Raw genomic sequence first — 26,916 nt, forward strand, 5'->3', positions numbered from 1 at the left:
AAAATTACATTACACCATTTGAGGCAACCTACCTACTTGGGAGATAGTGAAAGAAGTAATGTAGTTGATGTAGCTCTCATTGCAAAAGACCAACTTTTGAAGTGCCTCGAGCAAAACTTATTGGATATCCAAAGCTATTTGAAGCAAAAGTATGATGAACACCACAAGGAGCATGACTACAAGGTGAGAGATCTGGTGCTCCTCAAATTGCCACCACTCAAGCAGTTGACTTAGAGATGGGCTAAGAACAAGAAGTTAAGTCCATGATTAATTTGGGCACTACAAGATTATAGAGCAGGTGGGTAAGGTGTGGCCTACAAACTTAATCTTCCTCCCGAGGCATAAGTTCATCGGTGTTCCACACTTCATGTCTCAAGCCATACTATGGAAAAGCAACAGTTCATATAGCCCAACTCTCCAAGCTTGGCGAGCTTTCTCAATCAAGTCCAACTCAAGTGCTCAGCAAGCAAAGGAGGCAAGTGGATGGAAGACAAGTCACAATTCCTATTGAATGGAGTGATTCCAGGCCTGATGAAGCCACATAGGAATGCGAGGATGACTTCTTGACTAGGTTTCCCAGCTACTTGCCTTTACTAGACAAATTTTAAGGGGTTGAGATTGTTACATTCACTATAGGCTAGTCGGCTAAGAGAGACTCATTCTAAGGTAAAGCGGTAATGATTCTCAAACACTCCCGTCCCCAGTGCAATGGGATGCCCAAATATTTGATAGGTAAAGCGGCCCTACCACATTAAAATATACAAGTTGCCAAATCGCTTAACCCCAAGATTCACCATTGAAAATAATTACCTTACTTTTTTGTCACTGTTCATTTAAAGTCCTGTCATTTTTAGAAGCATCGCAAGATAAGACATGGAGAGCTAAAGTTCTCCCCTGATGCCTCTCCAAAGATAATGATATCGTCTGCAAAAAGAAAGTGTAAAAAGTTTGGGATGTTTGGGAGTTTAATCCCCTTAAACAAACCTTGTGCACTTGCTTCGTGTAAGAGGCTCGTAAATCCCTGCATAGCCAAAATAAAGAGGATCACCTTGCCGAAGACCTCTGGCGGGTTGAAAAAACTGTCCCCTTTTGCCATTTATGTTCATTGATATTGAAGCGGAAGAGAGAATGACCCTTACCCAAGACCTACATCTTGTTCTAAAAACTGATCTTTCAAGACACTTGAAAAGATATGGCCAATGTAAAGTATCGAAAGCCTTCCTCAATTCAATCTTTAAAAGGAAAACACTTTTCTTAAAAGCATGAATTTTATGCATGGCTTCATGTATCAATACGATGCAGTCATGTAGTCTCCTTCCTAGTAAGGAAGCTCTCCGAAAGAGCAAATTTATTTATGGAAGTACCTTCTTGAACCTATTAATGAGGACCTTGGTCATTAAATTCAAGGTGGTGTTTATCAGCTACATGGGTTTAAACTTTGATATGTCACTTCTCTGGTCCTTTGATACAATAATAAGTGAGGGTTGGCCCCATCTATGTGGCAATCTCCCATTCCTATAGAACTCCCCAAATACCTTAAGCAAGTCTCTCTTCCATGAATCCCAAATGGATCAAAAAAACTCAATTGAAAATCCATCTGCCCTGGAGATTTGCCAAACGAAAATTTTCAAACAAACAATAAGGGAGGTGGCCACTAAAATGGCCAGCCGTGGTTAACCATCTCCCCTCAAACCTCATTGGGCTTGGGCGGAGGTGCCGCCCACTTTGACCCATCCACTCTCTTGGCTTGGTTCTTCATTGGTCAGCCTTCTTCATTGGTCAGACAAAGAGTTGAATAAGACAAAGATTTCAAATATGGGACTCTCACTCCCTCATGACCAATGAGAGTCAAGGGCCTCAACCTCCCCCATTAAAGACTCCAAAAAATGTGAACGGGGTTTTTTGCTATTCTGGAAAAGTTTGAAAGAAGCTTGAGGCTTGAAGAAGAAAACATCCAAAATTTAGAGGGTTTGAATCTTGTGGGTTAAGTGACAAACCTGAACCGTGATTGATGGCAAGAGGAGCTTGGAGAGGTAAGACGTGGTGTGTCCCTGCTGCTGCTGTCCCTTTACTGGGCTTGTAGTTCATTCACCATTATCAATGGTTATATGTGTCACGCTGGCTGAAATTTCCTTGCTGAAATTTAGTGACTGAAAATCGTAGTTGAACTCGTGTAGCATCATAGTGTTTGCTGCCAAACATTCCCTGCACATTTTGTGTAATTGCTAAGCATTGTGCGTTTCTCCCAATTCCAGCAAATCTGGTTAATTTATTGACTATTATCGCACGCTTTCTTGGTGATTTACTGTGCCTCAAATCTGTCTCGAGCAACTCACACTCCCATCGTGTAATGCCTGACGTTGTTTTGTGTATTTTTTGGTGATCAGATTCGCCTACTAACAGAGCGACCAACACCTGTTGTTGTCACTGCGTTAATAGTCCGTTGTTTGGGCTGAGACTGTCACGCTGAAACGGTTCAGTGACGGTCCATCTATGTGGCAATCTCCCATTTCAATGGAACTCCGCAAATACCTTAATCCAGTCTCTCTTACATGAATCCCAAATGGATCGAAAAAACTTGATTGGAAATCCATCAGGCCCCAGAGAAATTCCCAAACAACCTTCCTAATTTCGTCCAATGAAAATATTCCTTCCTACTCTGATGAGGTCGTTCCCTCAGTTAGAGTAGAGGAAACGCCATCATGTCTATGTCCATCCTCAGAGTCTCCATGTTAAAGTTGTAAACGGAACAACAAAGTTGTCATTCCATGATGTCATCACCTTGATATAAATGATCATCAATATTAAGTGTTTGTCCATCCTTCTCCACGAGGAGGCAAACACATGAAAAATATTTAGTATCTGTATCCTCATGTGTTAGCCAATCAACTTTGGCTTTCTGTTTCTACCTTTCCTCTTCCCTTGATCTTCATTCTGTAATATTATTGATTCACTAGGTTTGCCGTGAGTTTAGTTGGGCCGCACTCTTTGCATCTAGTTTACTTGCACCTGCTTCAGTTCCTCTTCCCACCTTTGTATCAGATGAAATTTTGTTTGATCCAAGTCCTTAGTCCATCGTATAAGATTCTTTCTGGCAAAATCTAATTTTCTTATAACTCTTACTACCGCACATTTCAATTCTTGCCTTGCAATCCACAATCCCTTGTTTTTTTCTAAAATTTCATTTCTTAGCCACCAATTTTTAAACATGAAAGAACCCCTGCTGGCCGGACAACCTTCCCTCCAAGTCAATCTAATTGCACCATGGTCAGAAACCATCCAAAGCTCAATAAAGGCCCTTGTATCATGAAAATCATGTCCAGCTTACGCAAAATTGGAAATTTACGCTAAATAAATCTGGATTTGTTGTCAACAATAAAACAATTTTCAATTTGATCATGCCGAAACAAAACAGAAAATTCAGTAGGGATAAATCTACAGCGGAGATGTATTTAGCGCTAAGGTAGGACCAGCCTAAGCGCGATTTCTGCACAATTTCGATTGGAGTTTAACAACTGAAATGCCTAAACAAGAATCAATAAATTAAAAAAGCATGCGATGCAGAGAAAATATCAGGGGTTAATAACAGTCCAAACCAAATCAGATTTGAATCGCTAAACAGAACGGAAACAAAATCATTCTCAATACTGTTTATGATTTTGAGAAATAAGCGTACCTATTTCCTGATAGCAGAAACAGATTTTATTCGAATGATGAAACACGGAATTGGTATTCAGCAATGCAGGAAATCAAACATATGCAGTCCTCAACAGCAAATAGATGTGGTTTCCAAAATTGGTTCCACTAGCGGCCAGTATTGATGTCAAAACACGGGGGACTATGAGAATCTCCAACCCTGTTTCAGTATGGGTTTAAATCAGACAAACAACCCAGCTATTGTTCAACCCACATGAGAAGTCCAATATTAATTCAAAAACAAAATTTAAATCTATCAAGGAAACCAATTATATCCAACTGAAATAAGTCTAGTCAGGACTTTGAATGAATTCAGCATGAACCAGTGTGAACAGGGTTTCAGCAGAATGACGCTAGATCAATAGATGCAGGCTGACTCAGTTTCAAACCGAAATTCTGATGCATAGGCAGAAAATTAATAAAATGCAGAGACTAATAGCTGATCTTAACACATTCTAATAGAATTTTTTAACAGTGTTCAATAACAATAAAGGAATAGAAATATATATTTTTTCTCCATGTTTTGATATTTCTATTTGGATGACTTAGCATTCACTCCCAAACAGACCATTGGCTATTTTTCAAACCCGAAAGAAAAAGGACGTTAAAATAAGATCAAACAAAAAAAAGGGATGAGATCAAATCTGTTTAGCTCTGGAGATGAGAGACTGGCCAACACAAAATCCGATAACTTCAGAAGTGCCAACATTTAAAGATATATTTTCATCTTATGTTTGTGATGCGCGTTCGGGTCCGATGATACATCTTCCCTGAACGTGTCTTCTAGATGCCCTGCATCAACTGTTGTTCCTCACAAGTGATCTTGTGATGCCATATAACCGAAGGAAAATCAGCACTGCATGCACAAACTCTGATTCGCTTATAGGGTCGAGGGTAGTTTGAGTGTAGGACTTCTTGTGTTTGAATGTGGTTCGGAAATGGATCGTATGTTGGGCTATGCTTTAAGTAGCTTGTATGATGATGGGCTTGGTCTGAATCTCATTCCACTACTAAATCTGGCTATGGAGCTTGAATTAGGTTGAGACTAGTTCAGGGTCGAGTTTGAAGATAATAGGCTTAGTCTAAATCTTAAGTTGGATCCATAATGACAATGAGTTTGGTCTTGACCCAATTCACAAGGATAATGGCTCTCTGTGAATTAGGTCAGAGAAGGCTTAGATAGGGATGGATAGAGGGAGTGAGATCAAAATATTGGGTCTGTTTCTGAGTAGGAATTGGGAGTATACTGAATGCTGGAAAAAAATATTGTGTTGGTTTGGGTTGGTTTTGGAACGTGTTGGGTCATTAAAATGGGGCAGATGAGTTTTCTAAAAGAAAAGGCAATGGAGGTGCAATAACCCAGTTTGAGTTACTTTGAAGTGATTCGTTTCAGTCCATCCACTTCCACTGTCATGAGGGAAAGGAAGAGGTGTGGTGGTGGGTTTGGGTTTGGATTTTGGAACGTACCGACCTTTTTCATGGACATGGACAAACGGAATTACCATATATATCAGGAGAAAGGGAGCTAGCGCAATTCGCGTTGATGTGACGTACGTCGAAAATTATGGAGGGTAGTCAAGGTCGTTGGCCTGATTCCATGGCCTTGTGCAAAACTTCAAAGATACATTCTTCTTTGACCCATGGAAAAACATGAAACGTGTTCGGAAATTAGTAGAGCACTGAAACACAGTCAGACAAAGGACAAGTGTTTATTTGAACACGACTCTCTCTCTCTCTCTTATATATATATATATATATATATATATATATATATATATATATATATATATATATATATATACACACGCAGTTATTTACTAGGCAAAAAATTTTAAATATGTCTGTTATAACACAAAAATCAATTCTCATCTTACACATGTTTATCCCAGTTATTTACTAGGCAAGAAATTTTAGTCATGTGTCTGCTATAACACAAAAAACAATTCACATCGTACACGTTATTCTCAGTTATTTACTAGGCAAAAAATTTTAGTCATGTCACGGTAAGAGAATTATTCTTGGAGATGAGGTTGGTTTTAGGATGACCGAAGAAATTGTGCCAGAGTCACATTTAAGATAAGAATGGTAGTGGATGGGGGGCGGGGCCGGGGACATGGTCTCCGCTCCCACCCCCATCTCAAAATTCTGCCCTCAATCCCCGCCTCCATTCTTGCATGGTTTTTTAATTTTAACCTCCATCCCTGCCTCCATCCTCATTTCATGTCCTCCATCCCTGGTTTAAACGGGGTGAAGCGTAGCGGGGCCTCGTTTTTCTGTGGTCCACTGCCATCCCTAAAGGCATTTTAGTTATTTTACAAACGGAGATCGGGGACGGAGCGGGGCAGGAGAAAGCGTAAGTCCATCCCCACCTCCATCTCCACATGGGTTTTGATTTTAATCTTTATCCCCCACCTCCATCATCGTTTCTTGTCCTGCATCTCGGGTCCAAATGAGGTGAGTGGGTTGAGGCCTAGTTTTTTCCAGGTCTAATTTAAGCTATGAACATACTGAAAAGAACGTGAGGAGAAAGAAGTTCCCAAAGTATATACACTCTTGCTATGGGTCCACGACAAATAAAGATGGCGATTTCTCACCGTCCTACCTCACTTATTTAACGTAAAATAAATGAGGTCGTTTTCTTTGTAGACAAATGTCAGGTCTGCAGCGTTCGTCTTTTATGGGGGCTAGTTAATTTCCACATCTGCCATATTTGGGTGGGACCACTTTTTTTTCTTCCTGAAAGCTATTTCTAATTCAAATTCGGTGTCCTTTTTATTACCATAAACCCTGGGACCCTCTTTGAAGGAGGAAGTGGAAAACCTTGGGCGTTGCCCGCCCACGAATACGATCATCCTCCCTTACAAGGCTCACTTCTCATCTAACTGTTAGTTGAAGGACATGATTAATTTCTCACCTGTAACTACAGCTTGTCGACCATTGTGTGGGTGTCCATTGTGCCATTGTGAAGGTGATGAGATGAAATTTGTGTATAGCTTTCAGAGGTGGTTGAGGCGACTGCCTACGGCCTCAAATAAATAAAAAAAAATATAACGCTTATATTTCACATGCAGATGTCCTCGAATGAAACATGGCACATGCATGTGCCTCGTGTTGAGGGTCTCCTCTTTTGCTTATTTATATGCATGTGATAGTTGTGCTGGTAAATGAGACCAATGACCAGCTGAGCTTGAATACTTCAAATTTGCTTTGTTGGCTCAACTCGAACCTAAGGTTGAGTTTTTTTTTTTTTTTCAAAAGAACCCTAAGCTCGAGTTTAGGAAAATTCAAAACGAATTCGAGCCTATACTTTGCATATGTTGATAACGAAATAAGGTAGGTAACAAATAAAAGAACATCTTCATTCGTTTACCAGAGTTTTCTTTGAAGAAACATTCATTTACCATACTTAGTTACAGCAACAAATTAATAACTCCGAGAAATGCTGGCAATTTCACAAAAAGAAGGGATAATGTTCACTACCCTCGTGGTGAGGAACCTCTTAGTGAAAAAAAAATGTATTTTTAAAAAAAATTAACTTCTTTTATATCTGACCCCAGATGTGATCTACATATTAGGGTTAGAGAATCATGAGGGCGTGACAGAAAACAATGAACATAAATAGGACGATGAGGAACCTTTGTGAACACAGAATCGCAAGTTCCATATCGCTTATAGAAACAGGCATGGGTAACTCATGCAAGCTCTGTATACTGCAAACAAAAACTCAAAAGGAGAAAGAAAGAAAAGAAAAAAAAAAGTATCATCCTCCAGATAAATTTTGGTTAACGATTTCAAAATTCCAACATCTAAAAGAGATCAGCGCCACCTATCTGATACGACTGTTAGATCGAGATATATCATGTAAGAAATTATTACAACAACTTACAGTCCTTCCTCAAAATTCTAATTTTGTCCGGCTACATATATATTGAGGATTCTATTTCAGTAACCCGTAATAAACAGAAGCTACCTCAAATAGTTCTATCGTTACTACCATCTGGGGTCTAGCCTAAGCCTTCCATATGTTTAATGATGCAGAGAGAGAGAGAGAGAGAGATGGTTTATGGATAATAGCAGATACCTATCAGCCCTTTGTAACATCGAGCAATTGTACGCGGTTTGGCTATTATAAAAGCATAAATAAATAGCATATATAGACTGAAGCTTGTGCAAAAGTAACAAGAGTTTACCGTTTGAAGCAGACTTCGATCAGTCAGGTCTCTTCCGAGAAGAATTTAAAGAATAGGGAGTTGAGCTTCATGATGCTCGCAGTGCACCCCATCGGACTTGTTCAGCATAAAACGCGTCACTAGAAGAAGCAGTGGAGTTGAATAACGGAAACATAGATAAGGTTTCTCTGCCTATCTGGGGTGGGGGGTTGGGGGGCAATTGTTGCCTGTGGTGTTGCCTCTGCGTCCCCTTAAGAGTTTCTTGAATATATATATATATATATATATATATATATATATATATATATATATATATATATATATATATATATATATATATATATATATATATATATATATATATTTTGTAGACATGCCCATTTTGACCAATCATTATTTCATAGATTTTGTTTAAATGTTTGTTTTCTCAAATATATATTTTTATTCAAAACTATTAGATTCACTTCAAATGTATTTTTGGCCTAAAAATGATGTTTTAAACTTTCATCCAAAAGAAAAATTAAAGACGACACGATAAGCTAACAAAAAATCACCTCAACAGAATGTTAGATCAAAAGTTATGGTGAAAACAAAATTCCTAGCTTATTTGGATCTGATTTTAGATCCAGATGGATTCCGCCATCTTGTTATTCAAACACACTTGTCATCCTTAAGCCTTGTGGTCCAAACTTACCAGCATCTAGCGGGAATACTAGTATTTGTGCTGCCGCAACAACCTTGTCAGGTCTTGTCTTTTAATCGTATTTCAAATTATTTATCATATCGATGCATGGTTTAGTGAGCTGTAAAGATAATCATTTTCTTTGGAAACTCTTTTGGGCTCAGAGTTAAAATCAGCCATTTGGTTTGTCAAAATTTTACTTGAATTGTGTCATACTTTGAAACCATTTTTTTGAAATTAAAACTTATTTCATTCATAACTTTTTTGTTACGTGTCGAAGTGATTTTTGTTTGGTTGAAAAGCTTGAAACCACTTGTTTTTAATGAAAATATTTAAAGGATGTACTTTTGAAAATCAAATAAGAGAGAGCGAGTTTTGGGCAAAAATGCTTCAAAATTTGATTTAATTCACTATAAGGGTTTATAAAAAGGGCTTTCCCTCATTATTTAAAAAATTTGTGCCCAAAGTACTGATCAACCTTATGCCAAACGGATCCTTGCAAGTGAGGATACTTCAAGTTCACATCTGAAATATTTTGCAATGTGAATAAACCATCTCATTTCTGATGAGTACCGTAGTGGACTCTAAAGTGTTGTGACTAACTTTTATATTGGTTGATAAAATAAAAAAAATTGGTGTCAATAGATACCATTCTTTGTTATCAAGTATGTGCAACTCAGCTGATAACAAAGTAGTTGACACACACAAAAATTTGATCTAATCAAAGCTAGAGATTCTCTCTAGAAGAGAAGAATCCAAAGACAGAGATAATGTGAAGTTGGTGGAGGTTGATTTAGCATAATCGTGTTTGAATGCTTCTTTACTTAAGGGTTACAACTACTCTAAGCCAAGGTTATGTCGAACTTGTGTTGGTGCTTAACTATCTATTGTTTTGGCTTTGCCAAGACAAGTCAAACAAGGGTCCCCTAGAGAAGGGGGTCTTGTCGACAACTAGGCATCAGTCTCACGACAAAATAAAAAAGAGAACAGACTTTGATTTGAGAGAGATACCTAAGTTGATGGCTTCTAGTACTAGTGGAGAGATCCAAAGATCCAAAATGATAGGACGGGTTGGAGGGTTTGAAAACCAAGACAGAAAATCAGAGTCTCTACAATCAAAGTCCTATGAAAAAATATAAAAATGAGAAAAAATAGATGAAACATGCATTTGTTTTCAATCAAAATGATTTTCTAACTTGTTGAGAGTTTGATATTTTTCTAGGAAAATGTAGATGACGTGAATTTTCAATAAGGTTTTGCATGTTATTTCATAAATAAAAGCAAGAACACAAAATCTACCTAGTGTCTTTACCTAGGAAAAACATGAAAGAAAATACATTAGAAAACGCTATGGTTTTCCATCCAAAACATTTTTTATGCGGGAAAATAAAGATGAATTAGATTTTGTATTTAGATATAGATCTTATCCAAAAGATCTACCCAGGTCCAAATGTCAAAAAAACACACAAGATCAGGATGCAAAGACGGGTCTCAGGAATTGGGGCTTCAAAACTTAAAAGAAAATAGGATCTGATCCACCCAAAGGAAGGTGTTTTCCAAAAAATCTTAATAGAAATTGCTACTGACTTTTTACCCAAAAATGTGGAATTCGGAAAAACTCAAAATAGAGAAAAGATGAAAAATATAATTATCTTTCCAACGATGTAAGGCATGCTAGAAACTAATAAGCCCCGGAATGGTCCTAAAAATAGGTGTTGAATAGGCATTATTGTCCTTATTTCATATGTTCTAACCTATTTTCTAGCTCAGTGTACAAAAAATCTAACAAAATAAAAAAATAATTAAGAAAGAGGAGTTTGTTATCTTTCAAACGCCACTGAGATCGCAACTATCTGACAGCCGGATGGGGAGATAAGCATCCATGAACACAGATTCACAACATAGGAGGAATACTAGTGCCAAATTTTGAATCGAAAAAAACAAAACGCTAGAGGGGTTTTCAGCTCTAGTTCAAAACTAGACAAATTTAAACTTGATTCTCAGACTTTCAATGATTCTTAAAACACAAGTTTTCATTACTAGATCATTGAGATACAGATAAAGGAACATGTATTTTCTGTAAAAAATAGTCATCGAAATAATTATTTTTTAATGTTCATGCATATTTTCAGAGGCCATTGAAACAGAATCTGAAAACCGGTCGGACATCTGAAACATATTCACATTTGTCTGCTTTTCAACGAATATAAGAACAAAAAAAAATTAGCTACGAGCGTAGAGATATGGCTTTGTCATTGCGATAATACGAGAAAATAAAAAAACATAAAATAAAGCTGGATTTAGATCTGAGGTGGATCCAGATTCGAAAAGTACCAAAAATAGTGACTAACCTCGCAATGCTAGAATTTTGGCAACTTCGATCTTCAGATCACGCGAACGATCCCATCATGTTCGCCAATCTGTAGATCTTAAAATTTTAAATGATTAAAAATATAAGTTTTCTATCAAAAAAATTTAAAAAATGGATTCGAGATTCATATCTAAATTTGAGAAGATTATAGGAATTGTTCTTCAAGATCTTGCCCCTTTATTCCTCCGTTGAGCAGGGATAAGCCAAATTAGGGACTAGAGATCATTATTGCTAGAGCTTGCATTGTGAATATAGGCATACCTCATACACAAATTTCTAGAAAAAAATAAGTTTGGTGATGAAAACTATCAAAACTCACTCGTTAGAACATTCAAACTTAATAAACAACATAAAATAAATAAAACATACAAAAAGAAGAACTAAATCTCATATCAAGCTTAGGTAGCCATTTTTAAGTTAATGATAGCAGAGGACCAAGAGTGACACTTTGGCTAGGAGCAGGCTCCAAAAAGAGCGTGCGACAAAGGATATGGTGCTTGCTTGTGCAGCAGAACATGCGAATGCGCGAATCCACCTTCTCAAGCATAAACTTCATTCCACGTCCCAAGGGTATCTGGTAGGCGATCGGTAGTGGGAAGCCCTGATCATCTGTAAAGGTGGGTAGAGGTAGGCAGTTAGCCCAATAACCAGCCCCGAACATTCAATGTCCACCCTTTTCCAAGAAGGAGCCCCTCCTCCTTACGAAATGACCCCACAACCTACATGCACCTCTACCGTGACCACCACTAGGACCAGCGAACGAATCCATCTTTCGGACTATACTACAAATAGAAACAATAATACAATTTAATCTAAACATGCTATAAAATATCAAAGACTTACTTACAGCACGATGGGATGCTCAATGGTCAAGATTCACCTCTTTCTGGACTGGCTTTGATACCCAGTTGTAACGCCCCAAAATTTCAACTTATGATTTCGAAAACTTTGACGAAAAACCTTTCAAGATAAGAGTTTTTACTTTTAAAATCGACAGCGAAAGCAATTTAGAAAGGAGCACAAGTTACCAAATTCTAGGTATGTTAGCAGTAAAATCATCATTACTTATGAAACAACTACTCAAGGGAAGTGAGTAAACAAAACAATAGATTATTAATAAAATCTGCAGTTTATTATAAAATGGGTATTTTTTTCACTATCCAATAATCTAAAGAAAAACTCAAAACTCAGAGCCAAGACATCAGCAGAAAGAAGAAAAATCTTGAGTCATGTTGCATCACGCCATCGGTTGCCTGTGAAGTCCTACTCGTCACCTGCCCATGAAATGGGTCAGTTTCATAACAAACTAGTAGGTGGACGAATAGACAATGTAGAATAAAATAAAGCAGGACATTCATGAGACAAGAAGTTTATTTCATTAAAAGCAACATGTACAATATGTAATCTATTCTAGTAGGTGCAACATATGCAAAGATCTATTGTCTTCAAACAGATATACCAACAACATTGCAAGCAATATAAATCTCAATCATCTACAACTATTATGAAAGAGATATTCTTTAAGTTTTGATATTAATTGGCTTGTGAGTACACACAGACGCGAAACGTAGAAACAATCGAGACCAATCCAGGGGTTTATTATGTCAAGTGTTTTTCATTAACCTGGATGGCTGATTGAGTCCGTTCCAAAGGAGACGGTCAATGACCAAGAGAGTAAATCTCCAAAGGCATTCGTAGTCCATGGATGCATCCAACTTCTGCAGAATTACCTGGGAGTTACCACCTAGGATAATTTATGGTAATCCCAATTCTCCTAACTCTGATGACTGGGAAAGTCGAGTCTTTTGCTCATAGGGTGGTTGTTAACAACCTGTCCATCAGAGTTTTTGTATCATCCATCATCTCCCTTAATGAACTGTGATGGTCGAATGGGTACGATGGGGGTTTCTTATCTGTCATCCCATTCTGCATGCTCTAGTCTGTTAGACTCACTCGAGCATCTTGCTTGTGAAGGCAAATTGTTATCATTTATGTGATCTCAGCATTGTGCCATATGCATGCTTCGAGGTTGCCACAACCTCATCATTCAAACATGATAACACCCATGTGACGTACATGTCCAAAAGTACAATTGTATCTACCTAAAGGTATGACTACGATGAGTGGGCAATCATTTAATATCTTGTAATTCCTTTAGTTCATACATGACATGTATTGCTCTTTGAGCATTTGGCCAGCAGAGGCGAACATCATTATTTTTATTTATTTCAACAAAGTGCTCATTGCACACTTCAAGATACTCAACGACCTCTCATACTACTTATCGTAATGTATATACTATATCTGTCTAAAGGTCCGACTACGATAGCAAGTTATGGGTTTCTCGAAGGATAACCCATCATAATATTTCATAAAATCAGTAATATACTTGGCATGCTCAATCACTACGAAACAAGAAATCTTAGAAAAGTCTTGGGATCCCTGTGGATCCAATCATTTCCTCTGAGTAAACGACTCAGAGTACTTTTAGTTGCATCTAGCAACGCACAGATGAAATGTTCATTTTTTAAAAGCAGAATTTTGTGCTCGAGAAGTCGGGCCTTGCACCAGGAACATCCTCTTCTCAAGATTTTGGTGCATGTACCCAATTTTGCACCTTTTAGAAAGGCATGAAATATGATATGCACACTTGCACACCCCACGAGGCTTACCCGAGTGTGGCAACAAGATCCAACATGTAATAACAAATAATGCATCTACAGTGTAATCACAACAGTGAGCAAATACAGAAATGTAGTAATAAGAATCACTGTAGAAATGAGCCTACCTATATAGAATACATCAAGCATGTAAATTTTAAAAGAGTAGGAACGAGGAAACACAAAACAAGCAATCACAAGTTATATTTCTTTACATGTAAGCAGGTATGAAAAATCAATTATTCTATCTCAGAATCCTTATACTTTATTTAATTCATCCCAAAATCCTTGTGCGACTTTCCCCTACCTCAGGATGATGTGTCGTTGTGTACGCCTACGAGTGTAGGTGATACAGGGCTTGGGTCACGGAGCCAGACCACGATTTGACATACAAACTGCAAATAAACAAAACGTGATTATCGACACATCGCAAGCATTGTCCGAGTTGGGGTCAATCCGAATCCGATATTCGACACCATAGGGTTTTGGACGTGGTTACATGCTCTAATTGCTTTTACCAAATAGCACAAGCGAAAACCCATTTGGTTTCACTAAAAAGAGGAGTCTGGCAGGGAGTGTCAGACCTGTTTGCTAGAATAGGAGGGCGGCAGGGGCAAGCCCTCTGCCAACCGAAAACAGAGAGGCAGCAGAGGCATCGCCCCTGCCTGTTAGAACAGATAGGCAGCAGGGGCAAGCCTCTTCTGGTCGAAAACATTGAAGAGAGAGGGAGAAGGGAGAGAGCGGCAGAGGCCGCTAGCCCCCCTTCTGGACCTTCGACAACCAACAGGGAGAGAGAGACTATGGGCGACAGGAGCCACCGGCCACCTGCTAACCTATTGGTAGGCAACAGAGGAGGGGGAAAGGGCGGCAGGGGGCACCAGCCACCTGTCGACCTTCAAGCAGGCCCCAAAGGAGAGGGGGAGGGGCGGCAGGAGCCACCTGTCAGACCCCCTCCCGCACACAGAGAGAGGGGGGAAGGTGTGACAAGGAGACTGCCAACCTCTTGTCGACCCTCCGATAACCAAATAGAGAGGGGGGGTATGGCAGGGGCCACCGGCCCCTGCCGGCCCTCCGACAAACCACAAGAGAGTGAGGGAGAGCACAGCAAGGGGGTTGTCAGCCTCCTATCGGCCCTCCGACGAACACAGAGGGAGATAGATGAAGGAGGCAGAGAGAGAGAGAGAGAGAGAGATGCAAGTGTACTTGTGAGGTGGCCGACCATGGCAGCGTCGAGGGTTGCGAGAAGGGGGTGCTGGCACAAGGAGAGCGAGGAAGAGGAGGAGTGAGAGGTGTGACGCTGAGATCCCACCCTCCCCTCCTGCGATGCTCTTAAAGAGTTTGGGGGCGATAATCGGGGAAACCCTCAAGGATTTCCCTTATCCGGTCGAGGGGGTGGGGAGCCGCGAGCCCCTGCGGCCCTCCTTCGATAAAAAGAACTTGCACCCCCCCCCCCCCCCCCCCCCCCCCCCACACACACACACACACACCTTGTGTTGAGCGATATAACCCTAACGTGTGTTCGGATCCAGGACGGATCTGGATCCGACTCGGGTCCGAAATGAATAGTTTTTTTCGTAGATTTTTACAAAGGGAATCAACACCCTTAACACTCGAGCGACCTGGGTGAGTATTTTTTCTATGAAGGATGTGGAAACTACCCTCAAAATCAGAAACCTAGTAGCACTGGCTAAGCCAGTCGTACTCATGATCGTTGTTCCAACAGTGTAAACCCGTAGTGCACTCCTCGCCCCTGTGGAGTCGCCAAGCTTCAGCTGAGCGAAGGCTTCATTTTTGGCTGATGCTCATGAGAAAGGAACCCTGACCACGGTCTAGTCGCCAAGGCCCCTTCCATTGCAACAATCCATTGGGATTTTATATATATATATATATATATATATATATATATATATATATATATATATATATATTACATGGGTAAATGGAACGAAACCACTTGAATCAATTATGTGATCGGTCAATTTGTTAAATCAAATTATGTCTTCAATGCAAATGGTTTTGTCGGGTAAGGTTGTCAGGACCAAACAATTTGGTTTACCTACTTATAGTGGTGGGTCCGATTTATTAATTTCCTTTGGCCATAGTCGACGACAGACCAATAATTTTCAACAATATTAATTCCAGCTGCCTTGGCCTTATCTCATGACTGACGGACGATTCAAATTTGAGAGGCGGTTTTGAAAATTAACTATAATTTTTAAGTGCACATTCTGATAAACTTACTTTAATAGGATTTTAGTCAGATTAGGACGGAATCCAGATCCATTTAATAGGATTCGTTGGAGCTAGCAGTACTTAAATGATTTGGATTTGAATTGGAGTCTTGCATCCAAATCTGAGTCTGAATCTGAAGTGAGTCGTGAACCAAACTGAATCAGACCCGTTTATGTTCTTATTGTAGGTAGTTGACCATGTTTCAAAAGAAATTACATCATCAATTAATTAGGGGGCAGTCACTACCTGCCCGAGAACACAGGATCTGCTCCCAAGTCCCACCCAAAAAAAGAAAGAGCAAATGGGTACGAAATTTCGGTATTATTTTTCAAATCACAATGCCTAATCCTTTTTATGATTCAAATCAAACTAAATGTATGACAAACATGCCACCTAAATGTATGATGCATATACCAACTGGGACACATCACCTTCTGTTGAAATGTTGCAAGTTTCATAACTAGTAGGGGTCTGCCTAAACCCAGCTTGCCTATAAAAACACTTGTGATATATATATATATATATATATATATCATACCAATGGGGGCTCCGCTTGTCTGATAAGAGCAGCTAGTGTCACCTTATTCCAATCCCAATGGTATCTTTGCATAATTAATAGGGATCTGCCTAAACCCAGCTTGCTTATCAAAAAACGTGATTATATATAAATATATATATATATATATATAACTCATAAAAACCTGAGCCAATTAGTAAACTCATAATTTGTCGTACAATTAATTGATGTGGTGCAGTTGGTTGGACCACCTTGTCTCCCAAAGATTTATTCTCTCTTTTTTTTTTTTTTAAGGCAAGGCTGGGGTTAAGCAGACCCTATCAGGTATATCTTAAGCCCAGGTAGCATTGCAGAGGGATTGGAACTTGGGCCTTCAGCTTGGCACAGGACCCCTCTTACCACATGAGATACCACCTCGGTGGTATCTATTCTTCTTTTTTTTGTCTACACCAGCGAATTTCCTCCAAAGACCACCATTGAACAAGTTGTAAAACAGTGCCAAATAATTGAACAATAAGTATATACGTTATTCAAAAAATTACTTCTCTGTTTGGATGATGCCTAAAACCAAGCTCTTAATCAGCTAGGTCCGTAAAAACCTGCCCTGTTTTTTCATTTAACCAGGTTTTTTACTTATCAAGTACAGTTGGGTGGGAAGAGGGGAAAATGAGAGATACAGTGCCTCTAATGTCACCACCATATTCTAGACATTTTGATTTGATTGTTATTTTTAGTATAACCTCACTCAAAGTCTTAACCATTTTTAAAATTGTTTTCAATTTACTTATAAAAAAAAAATTTAGTCTCAAAATTTTAATATTTAAAATATAATTAAAGTTAAAATTTTGGAGGCGTTACAGGTAAGCTCTACCATAGTGAAAAATATCACAAGATTTATGAAAATCTCATGAAAATATCATGAGAAATTGCTTGAAAGTTTAAAACAGCATTTTTTTGTGAGATTTTTAAAATATTGTGAGATTTATGAAAAAACATAAATACCGCAATTTAAATGTGATATTTACGTTTTAAATGGATATTTATCATGAAAAATCCATGTATTTTTATTTGTAAATAAATTTTATTAATAGTTTCTTATAAAATATTTCTTGATTTTTTAATTTATTTTTTTATTGCTGAGATTTTGTTTAAAAAAATGCAAGATTTATGAAAAAAAATCAAATTCTCGCGAGTTTTTTAAAAAAGAGATTTTGTCGCTTTTAACGTTTGTCACTATGGGCTCTACATGAAAATGTCGAGCAAGCTAGTGACTAGCTGGAAATGGCCAGAATGCAAAACCATTTTAATTTATTGGTAAGCATTTTTGGCGTTTTTTTGGCCAGCCCTCACAAAATGACTAAAACTTGTATTTTAAGGTTTTTTCCAATGAAGTCCTTCCCTTTGGCATTTTGCAAAATCATCCTTGATTTATGTGATTTGGCAAATTAGTTTCTCACTTTTGGTTAATCCTCGCAAAGTTGTCCTCACCTTTTGGTTGTAGCAGTCTTAGTGACAAACGTTTTTTTGGGCAAAATCTCGTTTTTCAAAAACTCATGAGAAATTGAAAAATTTTCATAAATCTTTCATTTTTTTGGCAAAATCTCAGCAATAAAAAATATAAAAACTAATTTTTATAAGAAAATATTAATAAAAATTATTTAAAAATAAAAAATACAGTTTTTTCATGATAAATAGCCGTTTAAAAACGTAAATATCACATTTAAATCACGGTATTTATGTTTTTTCATAAATCTCACGCGAAATTACAGTTTTAAACTTTCAAGCAATTTCTTGTGATATTATCACGAGATTTTTCATAAATCTCGCGATGTTTGTCACTGTGGTAGCAGTTACATGCTTGTAAAATGTTGCCCTCGTTAAAGGATCTTTTTGTACAACAATAATAAGTTGCATTCATTTTAGTTCACGTGCAAAACAATCAATCATTTTATCACATAGCCATAGAAGTGCGCACTTATTGTCCTACTGTAGTTAATTACTGAGGGTAACTCATGTGCGCAATGCCATCGACTTTGACATTCATTGGTCGATCCTTTAGCAGTTGTTGTCCGAAGTAGAAAACCAAAGAGGCGCATATACCATTTGGTACGGGTCGCCAGACGAAGAGATGGATAGTCAGATAAAGGCAGGCGGATAGTATAAAGAGAGACAGAGAGAGAAATACTACAACAGAAAATTTTTCAACAGAATAATAAGAAAGAATATGAACAGACACGAACAAAGTGAAGACATTAAAATATTTACATTAAAGCATTTACATAATACAAGTTGTTTGTTGCAATTTTGTCGACTGGTTGTTGTGACTGAGAATGCAATCTTGTATGGCAGGCTAACCGATGACCAAATGTGAGCTGGGAAAGAGGTGAGTGTGAGTTGGACCATCTGTGGAAATCTTGGCATGCACTTTGAGTATATGTTCCTCTAAATCTCACGTACAGTTGATGAGTGTATTTCAGACGGAGTTGATCTGGTTCCTACAGAGGAAGGAAAAAATAGATGCACTAAACAAAGAAAAGTTCAACAAATTCAATGGCAAAAAGGAAAGCGTGAAGGGAAAAAAATAAGAATAAAAAAAAAATGAATGAAAGAAGCACGTAGCAAAATGTGCCAAAACATAATTACTTACCCTTTCAAATGCATTACGAGAATAAAAAAAAAAATAGGAGGAAGAAAAAATTGCAAGCTCTCGATCATGCAATACCTAATTCGAGGTGTTGCTTAGAGCAGATAAAGGCCATAAATGACAAGCACAGGGATAGATGAAAAAACATCTGAATAAATTTCACCAAGAAGAGGCATAGGTAGGCATCGAGGTAGATGAGGGGGAACCCTCCGATGGTGGATGGGAGTCGTGTGATTTAACGGTAGATCGCCTCTGTACATACATGTTGCATGACTATTGAACAAAACATTCATATCAAAAACATGGAATTGAACATAAGCAACCAAGTAACAACGTCGAGTCTTTGTAAGTGTGTTCCTCATGGACATTGCCGTCCGTGAGACTCGTTGTTACTTGGTTGCTTTCACAACAGACATTCTCAGGCGATATTAGAAGAAGTGTATATATTGATGGAGGCTGGTTGATGGCATTGATGACGTAATGTCCAGAACCCAAGCCTTTGTATACCTTAAACACGATCCACTCACCAATAACAGACATCACATCAACCATGGTATCACGCATGGCTTCCTACGTGTCAGTGAGCAAGTATATGAGAGGCGCTTGTAAACGACTATCGATGGTAGGAAGAATGTAATAGAAGCAGGACTTACACTCTCCGTCTTTGCACTTATTTCATCTGCAGCTTGATTATACAATATGCAACCAACCTCATTGTATATGGCGCAAGAGATCTTATTCGTACAGTCGATGACAGTAACCGGGATGCAGTATCTTCTAAAATAAAGATATGATGGCTTATCAATGTGTGAATGTACAGTCAAATAAGTTACACAAAAGGTGAATCGGATGATATGTCATGATGTGCATGAGTTTAGAAGCGTGGTTGTGATTTCATCATGGAAAGTATGATTCAATTTCATTGGAATCTAATGAACCCCTCACCTTTTCATGGATAAACTGACCTGTCGGCACTTTGCCCAGATTGCCTCATCTAGACAAGATGCACAGAACTTTTTTTTTTACAGTTTGGGCAGCCTTCAAACCATTAGTGGCGTATCAAGAGAGACAAAAGTGAAACATGCACAAACAATAAAGACATAACCCTGTCACAGCAAGTTGTTCACAGTCAAAAGAGTGTGATACAGTGCTGATAGATACAGTGGGAAGATATGTGTATCATGGCTGCATTTGGTGTGTTGAGTACCGTTCGAATGAAAACACAGTGTGCGAGGAACGAGAAGTCGATGAGGTTGATTCTGGTACGTCAGTGGTGGGGACGACAAGGGTGGTAGTTATGTTGTTTGTCAATGCCCTGCAGATTATATAATGGTGTGTCATAACAAGAAAAAGAAAAGGTAATAAAAGATGGTCTTCTAGGAGCAAGAACATTTTTTCCAGAGCAGAGGCTTCTTCAGAGGGTGGGTACGGTACACCATGATTTTGGTGTGCGAAGTTGTCTTCAACATGATGCAATCATGGACACAAATTTGTACCATCCTTATCAGTAACGTCTATGGCTCTGAATTGTATGATGACCATTACATGCGGGAAACTACCTTTTCGGAAGGCAGAAAAGGCCTGATTGTCAGTGATATTTTGAGATACAAATTTTGACCTAATCATTTTATGTGATGAGACGCATACTAAAATCTAGTTTTTTTGGCTCATTATAAGGTTCTCCTGGTTTCAACTTTATTTTTTGCCTCTAAACCGGCATTCTCACGGTTTTTGTCCAAATGAAAAATTAAACTAAAGGATCTCAGAATTTCAATGACCCAAAAATTAGGTCAATATAATATCAGAGTAAAAAGTTGCGTCCAAAAGAAGGTGACTTGTTTAGGTAAAAAAAATATTTTTCAGGTAGGACCCACTTTCAACGCATCTGTTACCACCAAAAGAACAGAATTTGGTTTTTTACTTAGAAAGTGTACTAAAGTTGAGGATGTTAGCTTTCAACTTCAATAAAATTCACCTCAAACGGACATCCAAATAGGAAGTTATGGCCGAAACAAGTCAGCTTGTCAAACCTGTTTTACTCGATTTCACTGACGACAAGTCAACTTGTGACAACCTAGGTTATTGTTAGAGCCCTTTAAGGTGTCGTTAGATTTTTTTTTACCAAGAATTATCGTCAAATCCAATTGTTGTTGGAGTTTTTTTTATCAATAAATTGTCGTCAGAACCACTTGTCATTAGAGCAAGTTATCATTAGAGTCACTTGAAATTAAAGCAAGTTATCGTAAGCATTTTGCCAACACCAACTCATCATCAGCTGCTTTTTTTCATGCCTTTGGGATGGGATTTGCTTTCTCAGCCTTCCAAAATCGTATTTGGAAACCTCTCATTCCCAAAACTCCACTTTCCTGAAAAATCTCTCTCCAAGGCAATAAACCTTAGAAGAATCTCAATCGGCTATTCAAAACTGCCTGTTTATGAACCATCCATATAGATGGATCTTGGATACGCATACAACATATACAAATCTACCTAAAAAACAATAAATAATGAGTCATCCTCATATTTCTTTATCTGGAATCTACACTCTGCCAAAAACCCGTCAGGGACTAGACCTAGCCTTGCCGACCACATAGTGTAATAATTATAATTTTTAAATGTTAAATAAATTCATTATTTAAGGATCTTGAACCGAATATAAACATGATCTGTAGTCTATAAACTCGATCCATTTAATATTCAGATCGGAATCTCTTACCAGATCTGAATATTGATCCAGACCCATATTAAAAAATAAAATGGATCTTTTAAATAAATTTAGATATTAACTAAATGAATATTTTTAACAGATTCGAATATTAATCTGAATCCATATTTTAGGGATATATGCTAGGAAATATTTAAATTATTTAAGGGCAAAATAGTAATTTCATAAAAAGATATATTTTGAGAAATAATTAAATTATCTAAGGGTAAAATAATATTTTACCACCTTGAGGGTATATTCAAGTAAATATTTGAAATATTAAATGACAAAAAAGGTAATTTGTATACCCAAGTGGCAGCTAGCTTACTTGGAATTAGATCAAGGGCATTTCACTATATTTTACAGGTCTTTTGAATTTTTGATAGTTCAAGGGTTTTTTAAAAATTTAAACCATGGTTTTTCGATAAACCATCTCCCAGAACCTGTGGGAGACATGGTTTTCAAAAAACCATATATATCTCTTTCTCTTTGTTGTTGACACACAGAAAAGGAGGTGGGGTTATCTTTGTGCTGACACCTAGTAGGGAGAGGTGAGTCACCCTCTCCCACCTTCCTGATGAATGACACCCAAGGGGGGGGCAACCCACCCCCTTCCCTATAAATACCCTCTCCCCCATTCTCTCTCTAACCCATTTCCCCTCTCTCTCCTCACATGCCCTTCTCACCCTTCTCTCTCCTCTTCCCACTTCCTCTCTCTAGTTTTTGAATCCATATGCTAAACTTTTCCTAATTTGTTCTGTTAGAAAATATGGTGCCCCCTACCGCTACTTATCATCAATCTTTGATTTCTCTAAAGGAGTGTTGACAGCTTAGAATCGACTTTTCGAGCTTGGCTAGCAGAGGTTCTGCCCAATTTAGAGGCACTCTTGAGACCCTGTTGTGGAAGCACTGTCAAAATCATCGCTCACCATCGAAGATTTTCTGATAGCACTACATGATTTTTAACTACCAAATAAACTATATATGTACCAGTATGACTCATCTAGTTCCTTGTATAAATTTATAGGACTTCGTAAGCCCTCTTTTGAACCCTTAGGATTTCTTTTATGAATAAAAATGCAGTCATTATACCAAAATTTCAGTCCATTTATATTCATGTATATGGGAGGTTCTATCAAAAAATTTAAATAAAGTTTATGATTTTTCATACTAAAATAATGCATGTTCTAATAAAATTTTAAAAATAATTTTTGGGTTTTTCATACTAAAATAAGGCGGATATTGTCCAATTTTTTATAAAAATTTTAAATATTATGATCAAATATAGAGTAAATAATGCTTAAATTATATTACCCAATGAGCAATTTTGTCTTATTTGCATTTGAAATACTTAATTTAATTAAAAAGAAATTGTTGTTATTTTAAGAAATTTAAATCATATATTATCTATTAAGGATTTAATTTGATATATTGTGGAGGATGTGAAATAAAATCGTAGGCCCTGAGGTGGCACTAATTTTCTAAATTAATAAAAAATATCTAGCATTTTCATTTGCAGAAATTATGAGCTCAAAATCCTAAATCTAATTAAATTATTTTATGAGAATTGTATGAAATATGTATGCTAAGAATTGCATACAAGATAGTGGTTGAGCTATGAGTGCTAACCAAGGATTCTGAAATTATTCGAAGATCCATTTATATTGAATACATTATTCATGTTGATGATTAATGGTATCTGTGTTTAATTATAATTGTGGAAAATTTTGTAACTACATGAAATATTTTATGGGCATTGACCTAAAAGTGCAACTATTGTGAATTATGAGCATGATGCATTTATTTTTAATGGCATGCATTGAAAAGATGATCTCAAAAAGATAAAAAAAAAGTTGTACTAAAATTTATGGAGCTAGTTGATAGTGAGAACTTGTCATTCAGCGAGTCGGTCAAGTAGTACCGGCACTTTGCACTCATCCCTGTCAAATCCCTATGAAGAGTAATATGGGTGAAAACTCAAGAGCAAAAAATCTATCCCTGTGAAGGGTTGCGAGCGTGAAAACCCAAGATCGAAAAATCTAAAGGACAATTGATCATGTTTCTGATCCACGACTAATGTAAAGAGGGATGGACTCAACTGACAAAGCTGGCAGTCCAACTATGTACATGTGGTTAGCAGTTGACTGTAATCATAGCCAATTACGGGAAGCCTTGATAAAGGTTTCTTTACTCTGATGTCAGTGTCTCTACAGCCAAGGATAAAATGTAAAATAAAACTTGTGAATGAATACCCTCCTGAAAGCATAAATGCTCATAGTGGACCAAGCTAGTACTACCTCGAGTTATTAAATTGGGATAATCACTTAATTCTGTGAAATGTTTGCTAGCGTGACATTTAATACAAAAACAATTTAATTAAAAGGTAATAATATGATTCATGCATATAAGATAGATATATAGAAACATAATTATATGTTTTAATAATTGCATAAATTATTTTTATATTTATAAAAGAAATGTGAGATGCAAACAGTTCTTTATGATTATTTAGATTAAGTTATTTTGATTATATATGTAACTTATACGGGATTATGAGATGCAAGCAATTCCTTATGATTATTCAATTAATTATAAATAGTTTGATTCAATTCAGTTAAAGAGATTTTCATGTGAATATGTATTGTTAGATTATGATTGTGAAAATTACTGGAAAAAGATTTGTCTTATGGACGTGTTTTAAAATATCACATATAAAAGTTGTGACATATTTTTGTGTACATAATTTTGTACACACTAGAGACCCGAGAGAGGTCTACTAGTACATACGATGACCTTAAAATGTTTTACTTGTTTTTATTAAAGATTTTCAGGTTCACAGAGATGAATGGGCAGATGCTATAGTATATGATGACTTAACTATGATTTTGATGTAGACTAGGTTAAGTTGAACTGTATCTGAGTTTTCATGTTTTTGGTTTGTATGAACTCTTATATTCATTCAATAGAATGAAATGTTTTTGAAATAATTGTTATGGTTTTTCTTTTACCAATAATGGGCCCGAAGATCATAGTGGGTTTATGTTTTAAAACAACTTTTGTTGTGTTTCAAAAAGCAAAGATTTTTAATGAAATTTTTAGTCTCTGAATTTTCAAGGTGTTACACCTAGCCCACTTGGCTAGCCATTTAGCCTAGTCTTAGTCTACATTAGGCTCAGTCTAGGATCTAGATCCTCCAACTCACACCCCATATCGAGTATGCACCAAGCTGAAGTGTCGCTCGTGCTCCCACGCTCGTCAACTGTAAAAAGGGATACCTAAGCCTGAGCTGAGCTTGGTTATATTTTAATTGTTATTTTATTTATTTTATTTATTTTATTTATTTTACATATTTTATTAAGTTCAAATTTGTTTAACATTTGCATGTTTGTCATTTTTTGTGTTTTTCTTGAGTTTTGGTGGCTCCCGCCACCAAACTCGTTTTCTTATAGGACTCGCGTGCGAGGTATGAATCTTTGTAACATTGTCACTCCAAAAACAATGATTGAGGGTTCTTGGTTCAATTGATACCTGCTCATAAGTGGAGGAAAGGCTCTTTACCTTGAAGAACGGTCCCCACACTCTTTCAAAGTTCAGATCCATTTCGGTTCCATTTTAAAGAAAAAATATCTTTTTGGTGAAAAACTTGTATTTTTAAACCCTTTAGAAATTTAGGGATCCACATAATGTTGATCACAGTGGGACCGTTCATTAAATCCAAGATCTAAGTTTCTAAAAAATCAACATTGCAATGTTAGTAGTTTCATATTTTATAAATTTTGGATATTTGATCCACCTCAGATCCAAATCGCGTTTTTATGTATTTTGTCATGTCAGACTCTGTTTATGTGACGAAGTCATATCTCTCTAACTATAAGTTTGTTTCTCGCATTCTTAGGCTCATTGGAAAGTAGACGAGCATGGATACATTTCACATATTTTGCATGTCTTCATAATATGTCTCTATAATCTCTAAAAATAGATCGGAACAGTTATTTCGGGTGACAATTATTTGCCAAAATACTCGCTCTTTGATTTGTATCTCAACATCTCAGTATTGAAATTCATGTTTTTTGGCTCGTTGAAAAGTTGAGAGTGAGATCTAAGTTTGTCTTGTTTTAAGCTGGAGCCTAAAGTCCCCTTGTGGTTGTCATTTCTCTGATCTAAAATTAGGATGCAGTGTTTTCCCTATTTTGTGAAATAGTCAACTAGTCTGCATTTTCGGAGTCTTATCTCCCCAACTACTCATCAGATCATTGTAATTTTGATGGCATTAAAAATATAATAAAATCCCCCTTCTCTTTTCTTTTTACTATTTTTTTTTATTTTCTACGTCAGTAGTCAAAAAATAGGTAGTATCAGTCAGGATAGGGGCAGTAATGGCTATTCAACACTCATTTTAGAAGTGTTTCAGGGGCCATATCTTGATACCTCTTTGTCAATTTTTTGAGTGCCATATGTCGTTGAAAAGGTATTTTTATCTGTTGATTTTTCTTTGTTGGGAGTTATTTCAAGTTTTGCAACTTTCTTATTCAAAAATCAGTATCAATGTTTGTTGTTGTTTATCAACTTAGAAAAATTTTGGTAAAACACCCTCCCTTTTGGGCTCGATTCACTTTTCTTGAGTTTCAAAGCCCTGGTTCCTAAAATTCATGTCTGTATCTTGCCCGTGTGTGGTGTTTGTGCCACTTGGATTTAGATATATTTTTTGGATAAGATCTATATTTGAATCTAATATTCGATCTGCTTTTCTTTTTCGTGCAAAAAACTCAGTATGGATACAAAACCATAGCATTTTCTTGTTTGGTTTTCTTTTCTTTTCTATTTTTAAGAAGAAACCCTAGGTAGATTTAGTTTTTTAGAAACAATTCAACCCCTGACAAGATAGGAAATTCATTTTGATTGACCCATTGCTTACTTCATGATTGTTCTTTCATATTTATCCTCTTTTTTAGGATTTTGATTGTTGAGCCACTGTTTCCTGTTTGATTTTTCAAAACTCTATACAGTTCTATAATTTGGATCTTTGGATCCTTCCACTAGTACCAAAAACCATCATCTTGGGTATATTGGTGGTAGATTAAACAGACTGTGAACCGCCTCGCAGTACCAGAAACCTTAGTTTAGGTATATCGCAAAAGGTCTGGTATGAAGAAAGTTTGTTCCATTAGATCCTACTTGATGTCATATCACAGATTTATAGAGCTTTCGAGAAGATCTAGGAAACTTATTTTTTGAAATCTT

The 26,916-nt window shown here is 37.1% G+C and overlaps 1 long non-coding RNA gene across 1 annotated transcript in view; it reads right to left on the minus strand.

The window, feature by feature from the left end:
• The window catches only part of LOC149818647 (uncharacterized), a 57,341-nt gene extending 49,224 nt beyond the window's left edge, over nt 1-8,117 (minus strand). The window contains exons 1-2 of the long non-coding RNA XR_016427329.1: nt 7,887-8,117; nt 3,677-3,856 (exon numbers count right to left, since the gene is read on the minus strand). This is a non-coding gene — a long non-coding RNA (uncharacterized LOC149818647). The remainder of the gene's footprint in view (nt 1-3,676; nt 3,857-7,886) is intronic.
• Between the last annotated feature and the right edge of the window lie 18,799 nt (nt 8,118-26,916).

The sequence above is a fragment of the Nuphar pumila genome, chromosome 13, assembly GCF_984573655.1.
Source record: "Nuphar pumila chromosome 13, dmNupPumi1.hap1.1, whole genome shotgun sequence".
Lineage (NCBI taxonomy): Eukaryota > Viridiplantae > Streptophyta > Magnoliopsida > Nymphaeales > Nymphaeaceae > Nuphar > Nuphar pumila.